Source organism: Anabrus simplex, chromosome 5 (genome assembly GCF_040414725.1).
Source record: "Anabrus simplex isolate iqAnaSimp1 chromosome 5, ASM4041472v1, whole genome shotgun sequence".
In the NCBI taxonomy this organism is placed as follows: Eukaryota; Metazoa; Arthropoda; class Insecta; order Orthoptera; family Tettigoniidae; genus Anabrus; species Anabrus simplex.
In genome coordinates, this window is record NC_090269.1 from 61,682,157 (window position 1) to 61,700,841 (window position 18,685).

Below are 18,685 nucleotides of genomic sequence, written 5' to 3' on the forward strand. Positions count from 1 at the left end.
CAGCTTTACAAAGTTCATCTAAAAACTTCGTCCAGCATCTTATTTTTTTCCGTTTTTGGTCTTGAACTCCCAGCAAAAATTAAGCGGCTTCAGGCATGTTTGAAGTGTTACTACTCCATGTCTATATGTGATTTCACTTGCCCATTCTCACGTATCTGTACAAGAGTGGGATTTAATTATTTCTTCACTTCAAAGAATATAACCATCATGTTTTGTTATGTATGAACATTCTTATTAACTGACTGGCAGCCATGAGTTTGATTATTACACTGCCAGCTCTGTGTTGTACCTTACGTTTTTAACCTCTTGCAAAACGATTACGTGTTTTTTCTAACTCAGCCATGATGAACACTCTTATATATTTTTCACTCTTGTTTTATGTTTGAACATTCTGATTGACTGACTGGTAGCAATGATATCCTAATGATTTTAATTATTTCACTACCAGCTCTGTATTGTACTTTCTGTTCTTATCCTCTGTCTCAACACGATTGTGGGTTTTGTTTTTTTTCTCTTAGCCATGTTGTAACATTCTATGTTTTTTTCACACTAGTTTTAAGCCTATTTTGATTTTCTAAATATAAATGTTGATTCTTAGGGTGCCATATATGTTAAGGACACTAGGTTCGGGGCCCTGACGTAACTTTAGGCTAAGATTTATTTTCGGCTGATGATGCTTACGACTGTTAAGTGAAACATGTCCCATCCTACAACGCCTGTTGTAATGTTTATTTCCTAAATATAAGGAAAGATAAGTATTGGAAAGATGGTGTTAACTATTATTCTTGTTTTAATGTTCATATTCTGATGTCCAATACGGTCTACAATGAGATTTATTACTTAAAATAACTTGATCATTCATTCCTATGCCTAGATCTTGCAAACAAGTTGGACGCTCTTGCTTCAGGTTCTTAGTTGCATTAATGTAGCCATTATTTAGAAGCATTAATTTATTACAGATGTTAATATACTGCATTTTGGCTTCCCAAGTGGTGCAAAACAAACGGAGGCATTTATACTTCCTTTCAGTGTACACCATGTGATCCGGAACGTCTGCTGGTAGTTGTAATATTTCTTTAGTTCCACTCTTTAATATTTTATCCGCATCTGTCAGAAAAGTTTGAGGGATCTTGTTTACAGGAGTAACTTGGAGTGTGTAAATAAGAGTAGGTGATATTGAACTATTGAAAATTTCTGGTCGGATTGCAGCATTGGTGAGCTATCACATCTTGTTAAGTATGGCTTGTGGATCCAGTTTAAGTTCATTAATGAAGTTCACCCCTAAGTAGTGAATCGCTTTTCAGTTGCACTGTAATTTAATTTCACAGTCGTGATTTATGGTGATATTCTCCTCCATCAGCTGACCTTTCTTGATAAAAAGACAAGCTAATTTTGAAGCGCTGATGTCCAGGCTGAGTTCCTTAAATCTTTCTATGGTGATCCTGGCTAGTTCGGCGGCAGATTCTGTGTTTTTCCCAAATATTACCGTATCGTTGGCAAAACACATTATAGTGAGGTTAGGCTGCTCGTTTGCAATCGGGTAACCATAATTCCCTGCTAAAGAATCTTCGGATAGTTCTTCCATGATATGATTGGTAGCGATGTTAAATAATGTTGGTGACAAAGGGGAGCCTTGTAGCACGCTGCAATTAATTTTGATGGGTTTTGTTCCCTGTTTATGGGTCTGTATCTGTGTTAAGTTTCCGTCTTGTAGAGCAATTAGAAGCCTCGTCAGTTTTTCAGGCACTCCAGCAGACTCCAATGTGCTCTGGAGGTGTGCATGTCCGACGTTATCAAAAGCTTATCGAACATCCAGAAATATAATGCATGCATCGTCCTTTTCTTGCCTAGCGTGCTGTAAAACCCCTTTGATTGTCTTAGAACACAATGTAATTCCGAAGCTGTTTATCAGGAAATTTCTTGATGACTCGTCTAATAACTGGACATATAGCAACTGGATGCCAGTTACTGGTATCATTTATGTCGCCTCCTTTATGAACCAGAATTGTGCAGGCTTTCTTGAAAGGCAATGGTACTAACCCTGTTGTTAGCATTCTAGTGGTGATAATTTCAATTATCTCTGAAATCTCGATAGCTGCAGTCGCTTATGTGTGGCCAGTGTCCGGTAATCGGGAGATAGTGGGTTTGAACCCCACTGTCGGCAGCCCTGGTTTTCCGTGGTTTCCCATTTTCACACCAAGCAAATGCTGGGGCTGTACCTTAATTACGGCCACAGCCACTTCCTTCCCATTCCTAGGCCTTTCCTATCCCATCGTCGCCATAAGACCTATCTGTGTCAGTGTGACATAAAGCAAATAGCAATATATATATCTGAAATTGTGCTGTTTTTAATAGCTCGGACGATTACGTGGTCTGGACCACTTACAGTGTCTATCTTGAGTAAGTCACTAGTCTCCTCGAGTTCACTCTCAGTGCCCGTTTGAGGGTACTCTGGTCTGATGTGGTTGTTTGGCCCTGAAAATATGTCCAAAAAGTTATGTGTGCAATACATCTTCTTTCAGCCTGCAAATTGGTTGTTCATTTGTAAACATATTACGCTTGGCTTTTCGCCACTGAATGTACTGTAATAGTAGAACTGAGTTATTTCTTACATGCACTTACTTTTTCTCTTCTCTCTGCCCCTTTTTGTTCATCTTTCATTGTTCAAGGAGGTCCTATATGAACATTGAGGAGAGTTAAGTTGGCCTTTCCTTCCGAGTTTATAATATTTATGAGCGGGGTATTTTGACCCAGGAAGAGTATGAGATATTGAAGCTAAGAAGTGGACAAAGTCATTAACAGCATTGTTGAAGCCGTCGTTTGTTAGGTTTCCAGAAAACTTTGATTTCCATTTAATCACCTTGCAGTTGTACTCATCCATGTTTGGAGCTGGAGTAGTAGTGGTGTTGGTTGTGGTGTTATTAGACTGGTGATTCCGTGGAGAATTTCCTAAAATACTGGTTTTACTTTGCTTCTTGACTAAGGTATCTCTGTGCACTGTAGGGTAAGCTCTGCTAATGTGTATGCTTACACCCCTATTGGATAGATATTTTCCACAGTGCATGCATTGTACATCATGTGATGCCAGTTCATTGGAAAGGTTATTAGCCATACTATGGATACATATTTTATGGTTGTCATAAAGTTAAACGCACTGGCAGCAATCCTTGCGGACTGATACGTAGTTCAAAGTTATATTGCATTTATTGCATTAGTATAGCCTTTCACTCAAGTGGGTTAACAGGTGTCTTTTAAGTCTAGACTTAAAATAAAATGTCTTATTGCACTTGTTACTCTTGTGTTTCCTCTCTTTACAGTGGAATAACGTATGTCTTTTAGGATTGCCCTTCCAAGTGAATATTATGTGGCATGCAATATAGCAGTATGGCCTTACAACTTCCTGGGTCGACAAATGGCGCTCAAGATAATTTCTGGCAATTGATTCCTTGTAGCAAACACCGTTCGAAGGCAATGGATGTTTAGTCAACACTGCAACATTCTTCACCGAGCTCGATAGCTGCAGTCACTTAAGTGCGGTCAGTATCCAGTATTCGGGAGATAGTAGGTTTGAACCCTACTGTCAGCAGCCCTGAAAATGGTTTTCCGTGGTTTCCCCATTTTCACACCAGGCGAATGCTGGGGCTGTACCTTCATTAAGGCCACGGCCACTTCCTTCCCACTCCTAGCCCTTTCCTGTCCCATCGTCACCATAAGACCTATCTGTGTCGGTGCGACGTAAAGCAACTAGCAACATTCTTCATTCTTTATGTTCCCATGGATACTCTTATGGACACCAAACGTATGCGACTCAGACCCAGGATGCATGGCGACTATGATCCTCATTGTCCTACTACCACAAAGTCTTGAGAAACTAACCTGTGTTTCCAAGACTGCATCGGCCGATAAAGATCCTTCGGCTTGTTCGCTGCTCCAATGAAGCCCGTCCCATTGGTGTTTGGGACCTTGTCTTCAGATGATCTTGCAAGGAGTTGTTTTCATCGCAGAAATATGGGACCGATTGGTCGATTACCCCATCCTTCTGTGATCATTTCAGCCTTAATGTCTGCAGAATGCTATGTTTGCTCTGAATCCACCAACTCTGATTTGGTTTTTTCTTTTAAATGCATCCTTTCTGATACATGTTCATGATTGCATCATTTTAGGGATTGGAATAATTTACCAAGGGAGATGTTCAATAAAATTCCAAATTCTTTGCAATTGTTTAAGAAAAGACTACGTAAACAACAGATAGGGAATCTGCCACCTGGGCAACTGCCCTAAATGTAGATCAGTGGTGATTGATTGGTTGGTTGATTGATTGAAGACATCAACACTCATTGACAGATCTTTGGTCTTTTTGCAGGAAATGTAGGATAAGAAGAAATCTAGATAAATACAGACTTGTTAAACTGTAAAATGAAAAATATAAAGGAAGTTAATTATAAGAATATGGGGCATGCTCGCTTTATAAAGTAGAAATAACAACATACCAATGTTACCTCCATTGTTATAAGTAGAATCCAGTATCAACCAGTATGATGTGAAGTAGTAGAATGATGCAAACTCCTGTGGGATAAAATTCATCTATGAAAACTGTATAAGTATTTAGTAGAACATACAAAACCAACATCATTATTGTTATCTATTGACAACCTTATTGGTGAAACTTGTTAAAAAAGCTTTCGGAGAGAAGTGGAAAATTGAAATAGGAAGACAGTTATTGCACTGCTTGTACATATTTAAGTGGTTTGTCATGTAAGTGGATAGGGTTGTTGTGATGAAACGATTAAAGTGGACTTGGCAGTTGTATTACTGTTGATATTCATGGAAGAACAGTGACTTTAGGTTCTAATGGAATTTGTAATATAAAGTTTTAAAATTACAGCAGCTATGAAGAAGCACCATTCATAACAGGAGCCATATAAATGTATAGGGGGTTAATGATAGATCAGGATATACTATAATAGGAAGAGCATCTGTAAATCATGATGAGGCAGCTCAACAGATGGTTGTTGATAAATGGGGAAAAAAAGATAATTGTGTGTAATGGGAAGGTAGTAACCAGCCCTGTGGTGTAGGGGTAGTAAGCCTCCAGAAACACCAGATTCAGTACCCTGCCAAGTCAGGGATATTTACATGGCTCTCAGGGCTGGTTTGGGGCTCACTCATCCTACACGGGAACAATTGAGCAGCTATCTGATGGTGAGAGGGTGGCTCTGGGCTAGAAAGCCAAGGATAAGGACTGAGAGGATTTGGTGCACTGACCCCACATCATCTTGTAATTTGCAGGCCCCTCAGTGCTGTAGGAGTTTGTTTTTGTCTGTATGGAAAGGTAGGTGTTCAAATTAGATGCAAGTGGCAGGGCAGTTTTACAAGAGGTGAGCCACCCGGTAATGGTGAAGGCTTTAGTGAGTATATGTTTATAGATGTTTCAGGAGTGAAACATTAATTTTCCCTGTTCATGAATTGTAGGGCAGGGAAATTTCTAAGATAATGTTTCAGGAGTGAAACATTAATTTTCCCTGCTCGTGGATTGTAGGGAAGGAAAATTTCTACTTGGTAGAGGCCTAAAGATCTCTATGTGGAGGTGTTGGTGATGGTAATTGGACATAATTTACATAAATGTTTTAACAAAGCCATTGCAGAGAAAGAGGTCAACATCTATCAAGAAGTTTGTGCTGGAAGTGTACCACATAAAGTGGAAAGTCTTCATTCTTTCCTGAAACAGCTTGCTCCTCAAACCAGTAATCTAGTTATTTTGACCCCTTAAAATGTTAATTAATTGCAAAAACTACACCACAGTCCCTTCTCCATAACAGTCTTCACCTAATCTCCATCCCTCCCTATCCTTCATGAACTGCCTACACACCCCTGATCTCTGAAGAAAAAAAACACACTCTCTCTCTCTCTCTCTCTCTCTCTCTCTCTCTCTCTCTCTCTCTCATATGAAGATTTAATATAAACATTCTTGTATTTTTACATTGTCCTACTGTATAACATATTCATCCCTCATGTTCTTGGATCATAAGTAATCTCTTCCATATTTTCTTTTTCTAGCTTCAAGGAGGAAGTGATATTAATTTATTTATTACAATTTGCTTTACGTAACACCAACACAGCTAGGTCTTACCTTGACATCAGGATTGGGAAGGGCTAAGCGTGAGAAGGAAGCAGCCGTGGCCTTAATTAAGGTACACCCCCAGCATTTGCCTGGTGTGAAAGTAGGAAACCACAGAAAAACATCTTTGGGGCTGCTGACAGTGGGGTTTGAATCCAATATCTCCCAGAAGTGATATTCAAAAAGTATCTTTTGAAAGGATAGTTGTGAATGTGTGAAATTTCTCATTAGATCAGTTTTATCTGTCAGTAGAAAACAATGTGTTAATATTATTCCCTATGAGAGTTTTTAAAATGTTAAAATTATTAACAAATAATTAGGAATAGTGGCACTTTTAAAATCATGACTAAATTATTAGAGATAAAAACACCGTCTCATCTTTAATCATAAAAATGGCTATGAGATATGTAATGAAACGGTTAATTTTTATATTTATTCCTCCAAGATCCAAAATGATTTACATGACAGTCGTTTGGAGCACAACAAACTTTTGTGATAGGCACTCTCCCATTCATCAACAGATGTGCCTCTATAGATGAAGAAATAGTTCATAATTTATATTACTCAGAAAACTAGTGTTCCTTGGAAATGCATCAGGTGTACAAAGAGAGTTAAATAACAACAGCATGAACAGGGAAAGTTTTCTGTGAAAAGTAAAACAAGAGCAGTGAAATGCAAGCAAAGGCAGTAAACAAGGATAGACCATCCCAACTACAACATCTTAATATGTATAAAATTTCCAGCAAGCTTTACATTGGACAAACATGTTGGTCCATTGGGTCTCTCACCAAGAAGTATGAGAGGAATATTCATCTCAAATACCCAGACACATCATCAGTAGCTGAGCATGCAAGATACTTGAACTCGTACCCATATAACTAAAAATACTGCTAATCATAATAGGGATTCTGTCTATGAACTAAGCAACATCTATGGTGTTGTTTATAAACTGAGCAAAATCTATAAATATTGAATTTTCATGACCGCATTGTACTCAAAATAAACTTATTAAGTCATGTTTTATTTATTTATTTATTTATTTATTTATTAATTAATTAATTAATTAATTAATTATACAATCTTCCTGCAACAGCTGCAAGTTGCCCAAGGTCAAAGAGTACCTTAGTACCTTAACAACAATAATGGATACAGTATGTACCAGAGATGCTAAGTACTGGAAAAAATGGCCAGCCGGACAGTAGTGGGATCCAAACCCACAACCTTCGGATTTCACGTCAAGTGCTCTTGCCAACTGAGCTACGGTAACCTAGGCCATATTTGTTCTGTTGGAAAGGAAAGTTTATTTCGAGTAAGCAATATCTGGTTACCAACCACTCAAGATCTGGGTAGGTAGTTCACTTAATGCTTATTCATAATTTGGACTTGGTTATTTTTTATTTAGTTATTTATTCACTGGGGCCATTAAAGATTGTGTTGAGTCTTGTTACATGTAGCAGTGAACTTTGGTTTCTTTTGAGCCCAGAATTTCCTCCTCCTTTGCAAGTAGGCCTGCTTGCTTTCTTTTTTCAGTTGTTCATCTCGGTTTAGCCCATTTGTAATTATCTTTTTTGGAAGAAATCTCTATCAAAGGCATCTTTGGGTTTGATTTATAGCATTTGAAAGTTTTATTTGGTGTTTCTAATTCAAGACTTTGTGAAATTGGATTTTGAATCAAAACAGTGAAAGGTCTTTGGTCTTTGCCCATTCGTTTGAGGTGACCATAAAATTGCACCCGTCTTTTATGGATTATGTCTAATTTTCTCTATTTTTCTGTGAACTTCCTTGTTGGATATTATTTTTGTGGATGCCATTCTTGTAATTAGATCCTGTGATTCTTTTAATGATTCTGTTCTTTTTTATTATGATAATTATCTGTAATTTGAGTGGTATTGACACTCTTGCTGATAAATTAAATTCAGATTTCGTATACTGTGTCTTGAGGGCTCATGTGATTCAGGTCTTTCTTCTGTGCTACTGTATATGATTGACTCAATTTGTGTATATAAAGCGCAATATGTTAAATATTGCCTGATCTTTTGATGGGCATAAATAATATAATTTGTATTTCTGTGTACTAGTTGTTTCTTTCATTCATTCTTTCTTTTTCTGTCTTCCTCTCTTTCACTAGCCATTATTATACCTAGCTCCTTATTGTATCATTACTACCCTTTCCACATTGCACTCTTTCTTCAGTCCCATCTTGATTTATTTGTTTTACATATTAATTGTCTTCAGGCTAGCAACCCGTCGGAAGGACATTTGATTACTTTCAAGTCTTGCAAAAAGTAAAATGCAAGACCGTAGCGGGTCACATGGCCCAATACTTGGAAGGAAGATGATGATGATGACATATTCATTGTTATCGTTTTGAGTTTTCGAGGAAATATTCCCTCTTCATTTTTAGTTGGATGACCTTGTTACTTTCTCTTTACATTTAACACTGTTCGTTTCCATGACACACTGCCAGGGAATCGTCAGACTTCCATGTATTAAAGTTATGAATTTCATATTTGTTCCATATTTTCAACCTTAATGGGGCTTGTTAAATTACAGAAAAGTATATTGTAATTTGAATTGTCATTGTATAGGTGGAACTTTTCTGTAATTTAACAAGACTTCCATGTAGTGTAGCATTATTAACTAGTTATCCACATTTAATGGTACATAGTGAATCATCTGATGATGAAATAGCAGTTTGTCATGTTTCACTCAACAAAAACTCAAAAGAAATGTCCAAAGGGTTCATATTCTCCTTCAAAATGTTTAGCATCTTGTATACTAGTGATTTAACCTTTTTACTGCTGAATTCTCGCACAGGCTGGTGTGACCCCAGTGCTAGATTATTTCAGCCAACAACCTCATCAAATATTATTGCCAATTTGAACATAAAATACAAGCACTAACTACAGAATAATATTTTGAGACGATATTTCAACTCACCAGTTTGTTCCTACAGTGTTGGAGACAGTTCATGTTTGGGATGGGCTATGCCTACTATATTCACGCACAATACCAAACCATATACACGATTAATAGCAGGAAAATACACAATATTGATCAAAGTAGAGTAGAACTTGCCATGAACTTAGCATCAACTGTCTGTTTATAAAATCTGTTTGCTTCATCCAGTACCTTTGCCGACATCTGTTCATTCACAAATATCGCAAAATAATCCATTTCAGGGCATTCAGAGGTCAAATTATTATTTGACATAGCTAGGTATGGTGCTTGAATTGCATGCGCCTTTGGTGTAAACTCGTCCTACCATGTGGTCAGGCAGACTTAGGTCAGTGTCATTTCTTCCTCTCTCTGGCAGCAAACCATCACCACTATCAACATCATTATCACTCCCTGTCACCACTAATATCTTCAATATGACTACTGTCACTTTCAAAATCCATATCAGACTCAATCTCCTCTAAAAGTGTAAGATTTCCTCCGGATGCATATTATGTTCGTACTCAGTAGCCAGCATTCAAACACGATTTTTCAACTGTGACAAAAGAACAAAAAGTTTTTCTGCAGAACTACTCAAGGAAATAATACAAACTACTTAGTTTAAATTGTTACTAATAGATGGCAGAAGCATATAACACAGTTATAAGGCAGATTTGAGTATATTTGACAGCAGCACTGGCGGGCCATTTCAGGCAGCTCGATTATAACCACAGCAGTGAAAAGGTCAAAAGTACTACATCAGAATCTCAGGCACATGAGAGGTGACAGGGAGGCAATAAACTGATAAGAGAAGGTAATGCTTTGTCACAAATATCACAACTACACTTTAAGCATAGACCAATGATGGGTTCAAAACAACATGTGTGAAGTATTCCATTTCATTACTGGCTGTAGCCCCAGTTTCAGTGATTGGAAGCTGAAGCAGATGGCACCTATAATATATACAAGAAAGCATTGAAAGAAATTATTTGTAACACAGCGTATGCTTTGTAAAGGCTTAAAGGTGATGCTTGTACATAAGGTAATAAATGTAATGCTTAGCTCTTGATTTATGTTGCTATGAAGTCACTCATATGAATTTGAAATATGGCTGCATAGACAAAATATGGAACAGTTTCATTGTAAAGTATGCAAAAGCATCTCGAGGGAGAATCAACATATAAGGTGTGTATAAAAGTAGTGCTTGTATGCACATGTGAATAGAGAGACATCTCAAGAAGTGCCACATAGTGTTGAACACACGGAACTGAAGCAGGTGTGGCCAGTTGAATGTAGTGTGTGTGAAGACTCGTCTCATAGTGCAACGTGGAGCACCACATAAACATCAAGTTTTGTTAGAAATTGGGGAAAACTGCGATGGAGATGCATGCAATGTTGGTGCAAGTGTACGGAACAGAAGCTGTAAGCAGAAAATGTGTTTACAACTAATTCAGACTCTTTCAAGATGGACAGGAAACTCACGATGATGCGCCGCAGCTGAGTCAATTGTCAACAAGCAGACGTGCAGAAAACATCGACGAAGGGTGACAGATGCTGACGCAAAACCTACTACTGTCTCTGAGAAGGATATCAGAGGAATTAGGGATTAGCAAGAACAGTGTGAAAACCATCATTCTCAACAGGGCTGACGTCCTAGATGTTAGGTTCCTTTAAACAGCAAGCATCATCATTTTCAACAATTTGGGTAAGTGGAAAGTCTGTCCTGCATTTGTGCCACACACATTGACTGATGAGCAGAAGGCAACACAGATGGAAATTGCTGGAGATTTCATAGACATGTAGACTGAGATCCATCTTTTCTGAAAACCATCATCACTGGTGATGAGAGCTGGTGTTACCAGTTCAGTCTGGAGACCAAGCAACAATCAATGATGCTGTGTTCACCAGGTTCTCCACGTCCTAAAAAGAGTCGCCTCCAAAAGTCCTGGATCAAGACACTGTTGATCACCTTTTCCAACTGCATTGGCGTGATTTACCCCGAATTCGTACCATAGGGTCAAACTGTCGACACCGCATTCTATGAGAACATTTTGAAACATTTGTCACACTTTTCTGCACTTCTGCTTATTGACGGTTGACCCAGTTTCCTCTCCATTCTGACAGCATTTGAAACAGCCATAAATGCATTTTCTACTTACAGCTTCTGTACCATACACTTGCAGCAACAACACTTGCATTCCCATCACCCTTTTTCGCAATTTGTACCAAAACTTTATGTTTTTGCGTCGCCCCGTTGCACTATGACACGAGTCTTCACATGCACTGTTTGGCCACAGCAGACTAATCTGCTTCAGCTCCGTATGTTCAACATTATGTGGCACTTCGCGAGGTGTCTCTCTATTCAGATGCGCATGAATGCATTGTTACCACACGTTTCGAATTCAATACTGATCCATTCACCATACATTTTAGAAACACCTTGTATGATGGTTTAAAATGCCACATGCACCATAACAATGAAACATGCTCATATTATGGTGATGAAGCCAAGTAGTTATGGACAGAAATCTTATGTAAAAGACATATTCAGAGACAAAGAATTTGTTTGCTTGTTCACACCCTGTTATTTATGAGTATAAGAGTTGTAAGAAATAATATTACAAGGAAGATGCAATATGCGATGGCAAGATCGTCGTCATTAATTCTGGGGCCCCTGATGAAACATGATGGGGGTTCCCCCTCCTTCTGAACATCATCTCTGAGTGCCAAACAAAATGTGTACAATATGTCTTTGCTCTTTTCAGAAATATATTTTAATTATTTATTTAGCATAATTATGGCTTTCAGAGCCGGGAGTGTTCAAGGACATGTTCAGCTCAGCTGGTGCAGGTCTTTCTATTTGATACCCATAGGCGACCAGCATGTCTGAGTGTGAGATGATGACAATGAAGTAAGGAGAGGATGAAATATGGTGTCGGCACATAGCCTACTCCTGTCGAATGACACCAAGCAGTCTGCGCTCAAGGCTTAACATCCTCATCAGACAGACAAATCATCAACAACAGCATCTTATGCCTTCACTCCGTATAAACAATGCAGAGAGGTGATTTGGCACGCAATCTAGTGGTTAGATATTGTATACCACCACTTCTCCTACCCTGCCAGCCAACATTCCGATGGTGAACATTTTTCCCACCAACGGGGCTTGAACCAGCCTAACCACAGTGTCAGACCATATAGACTTGATGCCTTAATGATCATGGCCACCAAGCACATAATTTAATAGATAAAGTAAATTCGTCCCGAGGTATTGCAGCTCTTTTCAGGCACATTCCCAATGAGATGAGCTGCATGCACCATTTTAGACACATACCAGCCCTCCTGCCATTCTTAAATCTCTGGCAGTACAAGGAATCAAACGTGGGTCACCAAGGACGGCAGCTAATAGTGCTAACCATCACACTGCAGAGGTGGACAAAGAGAGGATTCATAATTAACAGCATATTGATATGGTATTGTATATTCAATATCGGTGGCATCCTGAATTTTCTTATTTTGACAGTCACACACTACCTTTACTCAGAAACAGAATGATGAACGCTCAAGGTAATAATATTGGCTAAACTAAAAGAGCTGATCTTCGAGTCATCTGAATTTACATTGTCAAAGATGAATACAAACAATCACGAAGATCAAGAGATATGATATGAAATATTAGGCTAAATACCGTATACGAAAGCTTGGAATATTCTTATTGGGCTTCCAATAATATATTCAATCCATTAAACTTCTGGGCCCCTGAAACAACACCTCTTCCCCCACCCCAATTCCCGGCAGCCCTCGGTGATGGTATAAAATATAAAATGCCATGTACTTATTTACCCCATGGTGTACGGGGTAGCATTCCTGCCTCTTACCCAGAGGCCATGGGATCAATTCCTGGTCAGGTCAGGGATTTTTACCTGGATCTGGTGGCTGGATCAAGGTTTGCTTGACCTACATGATTACAGTTGAATCACACTTTTTATAAAGGAACTGCTACTTTTCAGGAGAGCAAAAAAAAAAAAAAAAAAAAAAAAATCTGATTTTCAGGAACAATTGCAAATGTTCTATTTTTACATTACTGTTTATGTGTGAAATACATAACTCTTCATCTGATAACAATAATGAAGTAATTAGGATTCCAGAATTTGAATTTCTTGAAAATAGACAGTAAAATTTGTAAGAAATGCCTTTATTTAACAATGATTTGCATTAATTCACTTTGAAAGGCTAATGATTAATGCTGTACATTGTTTACAGCATCATTCCAACAATCTTTAACATTCAATCATGTTGTTTGTGGGAACACATGAATGTAGGGTCCGACATATTAACCTCATAAATGTCTTCAGCTTCTCTGTCACTGATGTACTTGAGAAGCTTCTTTAGGTCCTTAATCTTATTTCCATTTATAGGTGGTTGCATTGAGAAATGAAGTAAATTTCCTCTCCCCATTCTGAAAGTAATGTTTATAATGTTTACACAACTGTTTATGTAAAGTCAAGCATAGACAACACCAGGACTTTCTGAGATGTATGCAAATTCTTTGAATATTAAAGGTGTAAAGTGCACTTTTCTATCTTGAGGGTTCTTTGCCTTATTAAGGTATAGTCCCAGCACTGGTCTAGCGTGAAAATGGGAAAACACGTAAAACTACCTTCAGGGCTGCAGGGCTTAGTAGCTGAGACCTCTGCATCTTCAAAAACATTCAAAGTAGTTAGTGGGAAGTAAAACCAGTAACATTATTTTATGATTTGTTCCTTTTGGTCACCAGTGTGACAATTTTCATTTTCATTTTTACTCTGCCAGATAACAGGGAAACAGAACTCTATTACTGAGCTGGGTAACACCAATGTGTCACAGTGATCTTTTATGTGCCGATGTCATACAGCATGGAATGCCGAATGGACTTTTCTCTGCTGTTCAAATCTGACTACCTCTGTTGGGTTTGAACCCTTCAACTCCATTTCTAAGAACTTTCTTGCTATCCTGTCTTCTCCCATTCTGTTACCATGTCCATACCACTGCAGCCTTCATTTTTCTATCTTTTGCTGTAGGGGTAACAACATTATATAATGTAATTCATACCTTTACAGCAGTCCTAATTTCTTCCGATAAAACAAAGCAGAATTCTACTCAACATTTTTGATATTTTCAGATACTTTCTATTTTATTTTATGAGATTACAATGTCTGGAGATGCATTGTTGATCAAAGATTCAATGTAAACTTATGTTACAACACTTTTGCTGGGACTGCAGGTGTTATTTATTGGCAAGTCACTGTTCAGAGAATCAGCTGTACATACATTGTATGAATCTTAATGTATTCATTCCATCAAATGTTTAAATGAATCAGAAAATGTGTTGTTTAAATATATTTGATGAATGTTCAGATAATTGCAAGGAATGATATTGGTAGAATCAGTATTATTCGTAATAAAAAATGAATTTCAAATTCCTAGGCAGACTGTGTTTTATCCATTGATAATATTTGTATTATATTAATACAAGATATATCCATGAAGATCTGGAAGTAAGATGTTACCATTGTTTAAGAGAGGGCTGGATTGTTTAAGTTATAACACTGAAGTACGCTGTGTCTTGTCAAGTTATACAACTTGAATCCTTTCCATCGTACAAATCTAGAAGAACCCAACATAATTATGTATGCAGTTCTTTAAATTTTGCTCTTGTAATAAACTAGATAATTAGGTGATTACATTCTATGAAGTGATGTATTAATAAATGTTTTCTTTTTTCTTCTTTTAAATGCTGTTTGTTTGTGGTGTCGTCCTCTAAAGATCTTTTGCCACATTAATAAATGTTAGTGTGTGTTCAACCCTTGTCCCATTTCTCTTCAGGTTAAGGTATGAAGTGAGATAAATTTTAGAAAGTTTTTATGATTGGATGCCCTTCCTGACGTCAACCTCATCAGAGGAGTTAATGAGATGAAATGTACTGTATGACATAATCTATGATAGTAGGAAGGGAGAGAACGAAACCTAGTGTCGGCACATAGCTTACTCCTGTCAAATAGCACCCAGGGGTCTGTTCAAGGCTTTATGTCAACATCCAATGGACGAATCACCATCAACAGCGTCATGTCCTCCTCCATATGAGCACTGTGGAGAGGTTTAGAATTTAATTCAGGCCTATGGCACGCAATCTAGTGATTAGAAATTATATACCACAACCTCCCCTACCCTGCCAGCCAACATTCTGATGGTAAATTTTTTTTCGACCAACGAGACTCGAACTGGCTAACCACGGTGTCGGACTATATGGACTTCACGCCTTAACGATCATGGCCACCAGGCAGGCTATTTTCAAAATATGGTACAATAATTGATTCTAATTGTTTTCAGTCAAAAATATACTGCCTGGATCACTTTGATATATCTTGTATTTCAGTTGGAGTTTCTTAGAGTTGGTAAACTCTTCATTTCCATTAGAAGATGTGATGTAAAATCATCTTCTTCTATATTGTAAACTATACAGTAATTGTCTGTTATCTGTATTGATACAGAATAATGTTGTTAGAATATCATCAGATTCATCATCGTGTTAACATATTAGATAATTTTCTAATTTCTTTATGTAATATGTTGTTTACATAACTCTGTCAAATCTGGTTGATAAGGCTTGTTTGTTTGGAATAAATAATATAAAACAAAAAATTTCCTTTTCTCCTTTCTTCTCAGTTTTGATACAAAGTCGATGAATGTGTAAGGCTTGTTTGTATGTATATATGTACTGTATGTCTACCTACTCCATAGTCCCATTTCTTAATATAGAGTCGGCAATGAGGCGAGATTAATTTATATAGCATATTTTTATGGCCAGATGCCCTTCCTGATGCACCCCCTGTCGGTGGGGGACGCAAATGAAGAATATACCCACGGTATCCCTTACCTGTCGTAAGAGGCAACTAGAAGGGGCCCCAGGGGATCAACTTAGTAGTGTGGATTGGTGACCATGGGGCCCTTAGTTGAGTCCTGGCATTGCTTCCACTTACTTGTGCCAGGCTCCTCACTTTCATCTATCCTGTCTGACCTCCCTTGGTCAACTGTTGTTCTTTTCCGACCCCGATGGTATTAGAGCATTCGAGGCCTAGGGAGTCTTTCATTTTCACACCCTTCGTGGCCCTTACCTTTATTCAGTTATTTCATTTTTCAAAGTTTCTTATACCTTCTTTTTTCCCTTTCTCTACCCCCTGTGGGTGGGAGAGACAAACGAAGAATACACCCATTGTATCCCCTGCCTGTCGTAAGGGACGACCAAGGGATGATTGTATTAGAACCACGAAACTACTTGTGATTAGTACCACCATGCGGGGAACACCATGGGTCGCTTTTACTTGCGTGTAGTACCACAATGTTAGGTAGCGTCAGTGTGCTTTCCGGCTTTTACAATACCTGTGATAAGTACCAATATATGAGCCAATGATTTGCAATATGTAAGCTACGAAAAAGTTCAAGATGACGAACATGAAATTCTAGGTGTAAGTCCCATCTCTAAAGATAATAGGCAACTTGATGTCTTTGGAGTATACAGACCGGGAATAGGTAGCGCAGACGCTGATTCAGAATTATTTGATAAGATAATCAGCTATGTGGGAAACGATAAGGAAAGGAACGTGAATGTAGCGGGTGATCCCAATTTACCAAATGTCAATTGGGAAGGTAATGCGAACGACAGGAAGCATGACCAACAAATGGCAAATAAGTTAGTATGGGAAGGGCATCTGATTCAGAAAGTGATGGAACCAACAAGAGGGAAGAATATTCTGGATGTGGTGCTGGTAAAACCAGATGAGCTCTGTAGAGAAACTAAAGTAATAGATGGTATTAGTGATCACGAAGCTGTTTTTGTGGTAGTTAAAAATTAATGTGAAAGAAAGGAAGAGATTAAAATTAGGACTATTAGGCAGTACCACATGGCTGATAAAACAGGCATGAGGGAGTTTTTAAAAAGTAACTATGATCGGTGGAAAAACGTAAATAAAAATGTAAACAGACTCTGGGATGAGTTTAAAGCAATTGTTGAGGAATATTAAAATAGGTTTGTACCTTTGAAGGTGGTAAGGAATGATAAAGATCCACTATATTATAACAGAGAAATAAAGAGACTAAGAAGGAGGTGCAGGTTGGAAAGAAATAGAGTTAGAAATGGCTCTGGAAGTAATGGAAGAAATTGAAGGAATTTACTAGGAAACTGAATCTAGCAAAGAAGTCAGCTAAGGATAACATAATGGCAAGCATTATTGGCAGACTCCTAGTGATACCTTCATGTCATATGCACTGATAATACAATCCTGAATGAGTACCTAACAAATTGCACCTGCTTCTGGGCTAAGTCCACTGGGACATAGACTCCAAAACTGTCTGTTAATTATATCTCCCTTATTAATCCTATAAACTCCCAGTCAGTTTCAAAAATTTGAAATGGTATGGACCTTAAATCCTACATTTGGACATGCGGATGCTAAATATGAAGTTTGGTTAAAATATTTCCAGTAATTTTCCAGTTACAAGAAATATGTTTTGCATGCACCCGCTTTTAGACAAAGTCCACTGGGACATGGACTGCAAAACCATCCGTTATTGATATCTCCCTTATTAATCCTCCTATTTAAAAGGTGCATATGAGAAAAAGTTTTAGGAATTGATTTCCAATAAGGCTCGTAGATTTCCATTAAGGTGGATGGGAGTGAAAAATCACTGTTTCGATCTTCCTATAAACCCTCAGTCCATTTGAGAATTTATTTATTTATTTATTTATTTATTTATTTATTTATTTATTTATTTATTTATTTATTTATTGACTTGAGCAGTGGTGAAGTTGGGCTCATGTCTCTCTCTTACACTTAACCACATAATTTACAGTTTATTATTATTACAACTTCCCCCATGCGGAGGCTGCCACAAGGACAAATATAAGAAATGTACTATTCTATTATAAAATCAAAGATAAGCTAAAAATGACAAATTTGGACAACATATACTGAAGAAAAAACCAAAGTTCAACAAATAAAATAAAGAGAACACAATACCAGAGTTATATCCCTCACCGGGAATAGAACCCTCACCCATTAATACTAGTGTATTCGGCTTCTAAAAGCTACTTTTATTATTATTATTACTGCTGCTGGCATACTGTATGAGTGTCAAGCAGTTTCAACAGACCTTAGGCAAACTAGTGACCAATACTGGTGAGTCAAGATGTGAGTAAGTTTCAATAACAACTCAGAGTCCAGGATGACACATATCCTGACACATATCCTCAGGCTTGGCAGAATCAGCCCAAACCTTTCCGTGACGTATGTGCCCCACTCCCTGGTGCCATCAGAAACCCCTTCCTAAACTCCTAACTCTTTGCTTCACATATCCCCTCTTCCCTGGTAATCAACCAGTACGAAGACAATGTATCCCACCCAGAGGGATTGACACGTGACTGCCCTAATTCTTATAAAACCCTGGACTCCAAATGGAAAAGGTCTCTTGGAATGTAGTCAGTTAAGAACTACCAACTAATTGAGTTGGCTGTTAGGCGTCAGGCCTCAGAACGTGTAAATAGACTTTAAATCTTCAAATGTAATAAGTGTTAGTAAATTAATAAATACAATA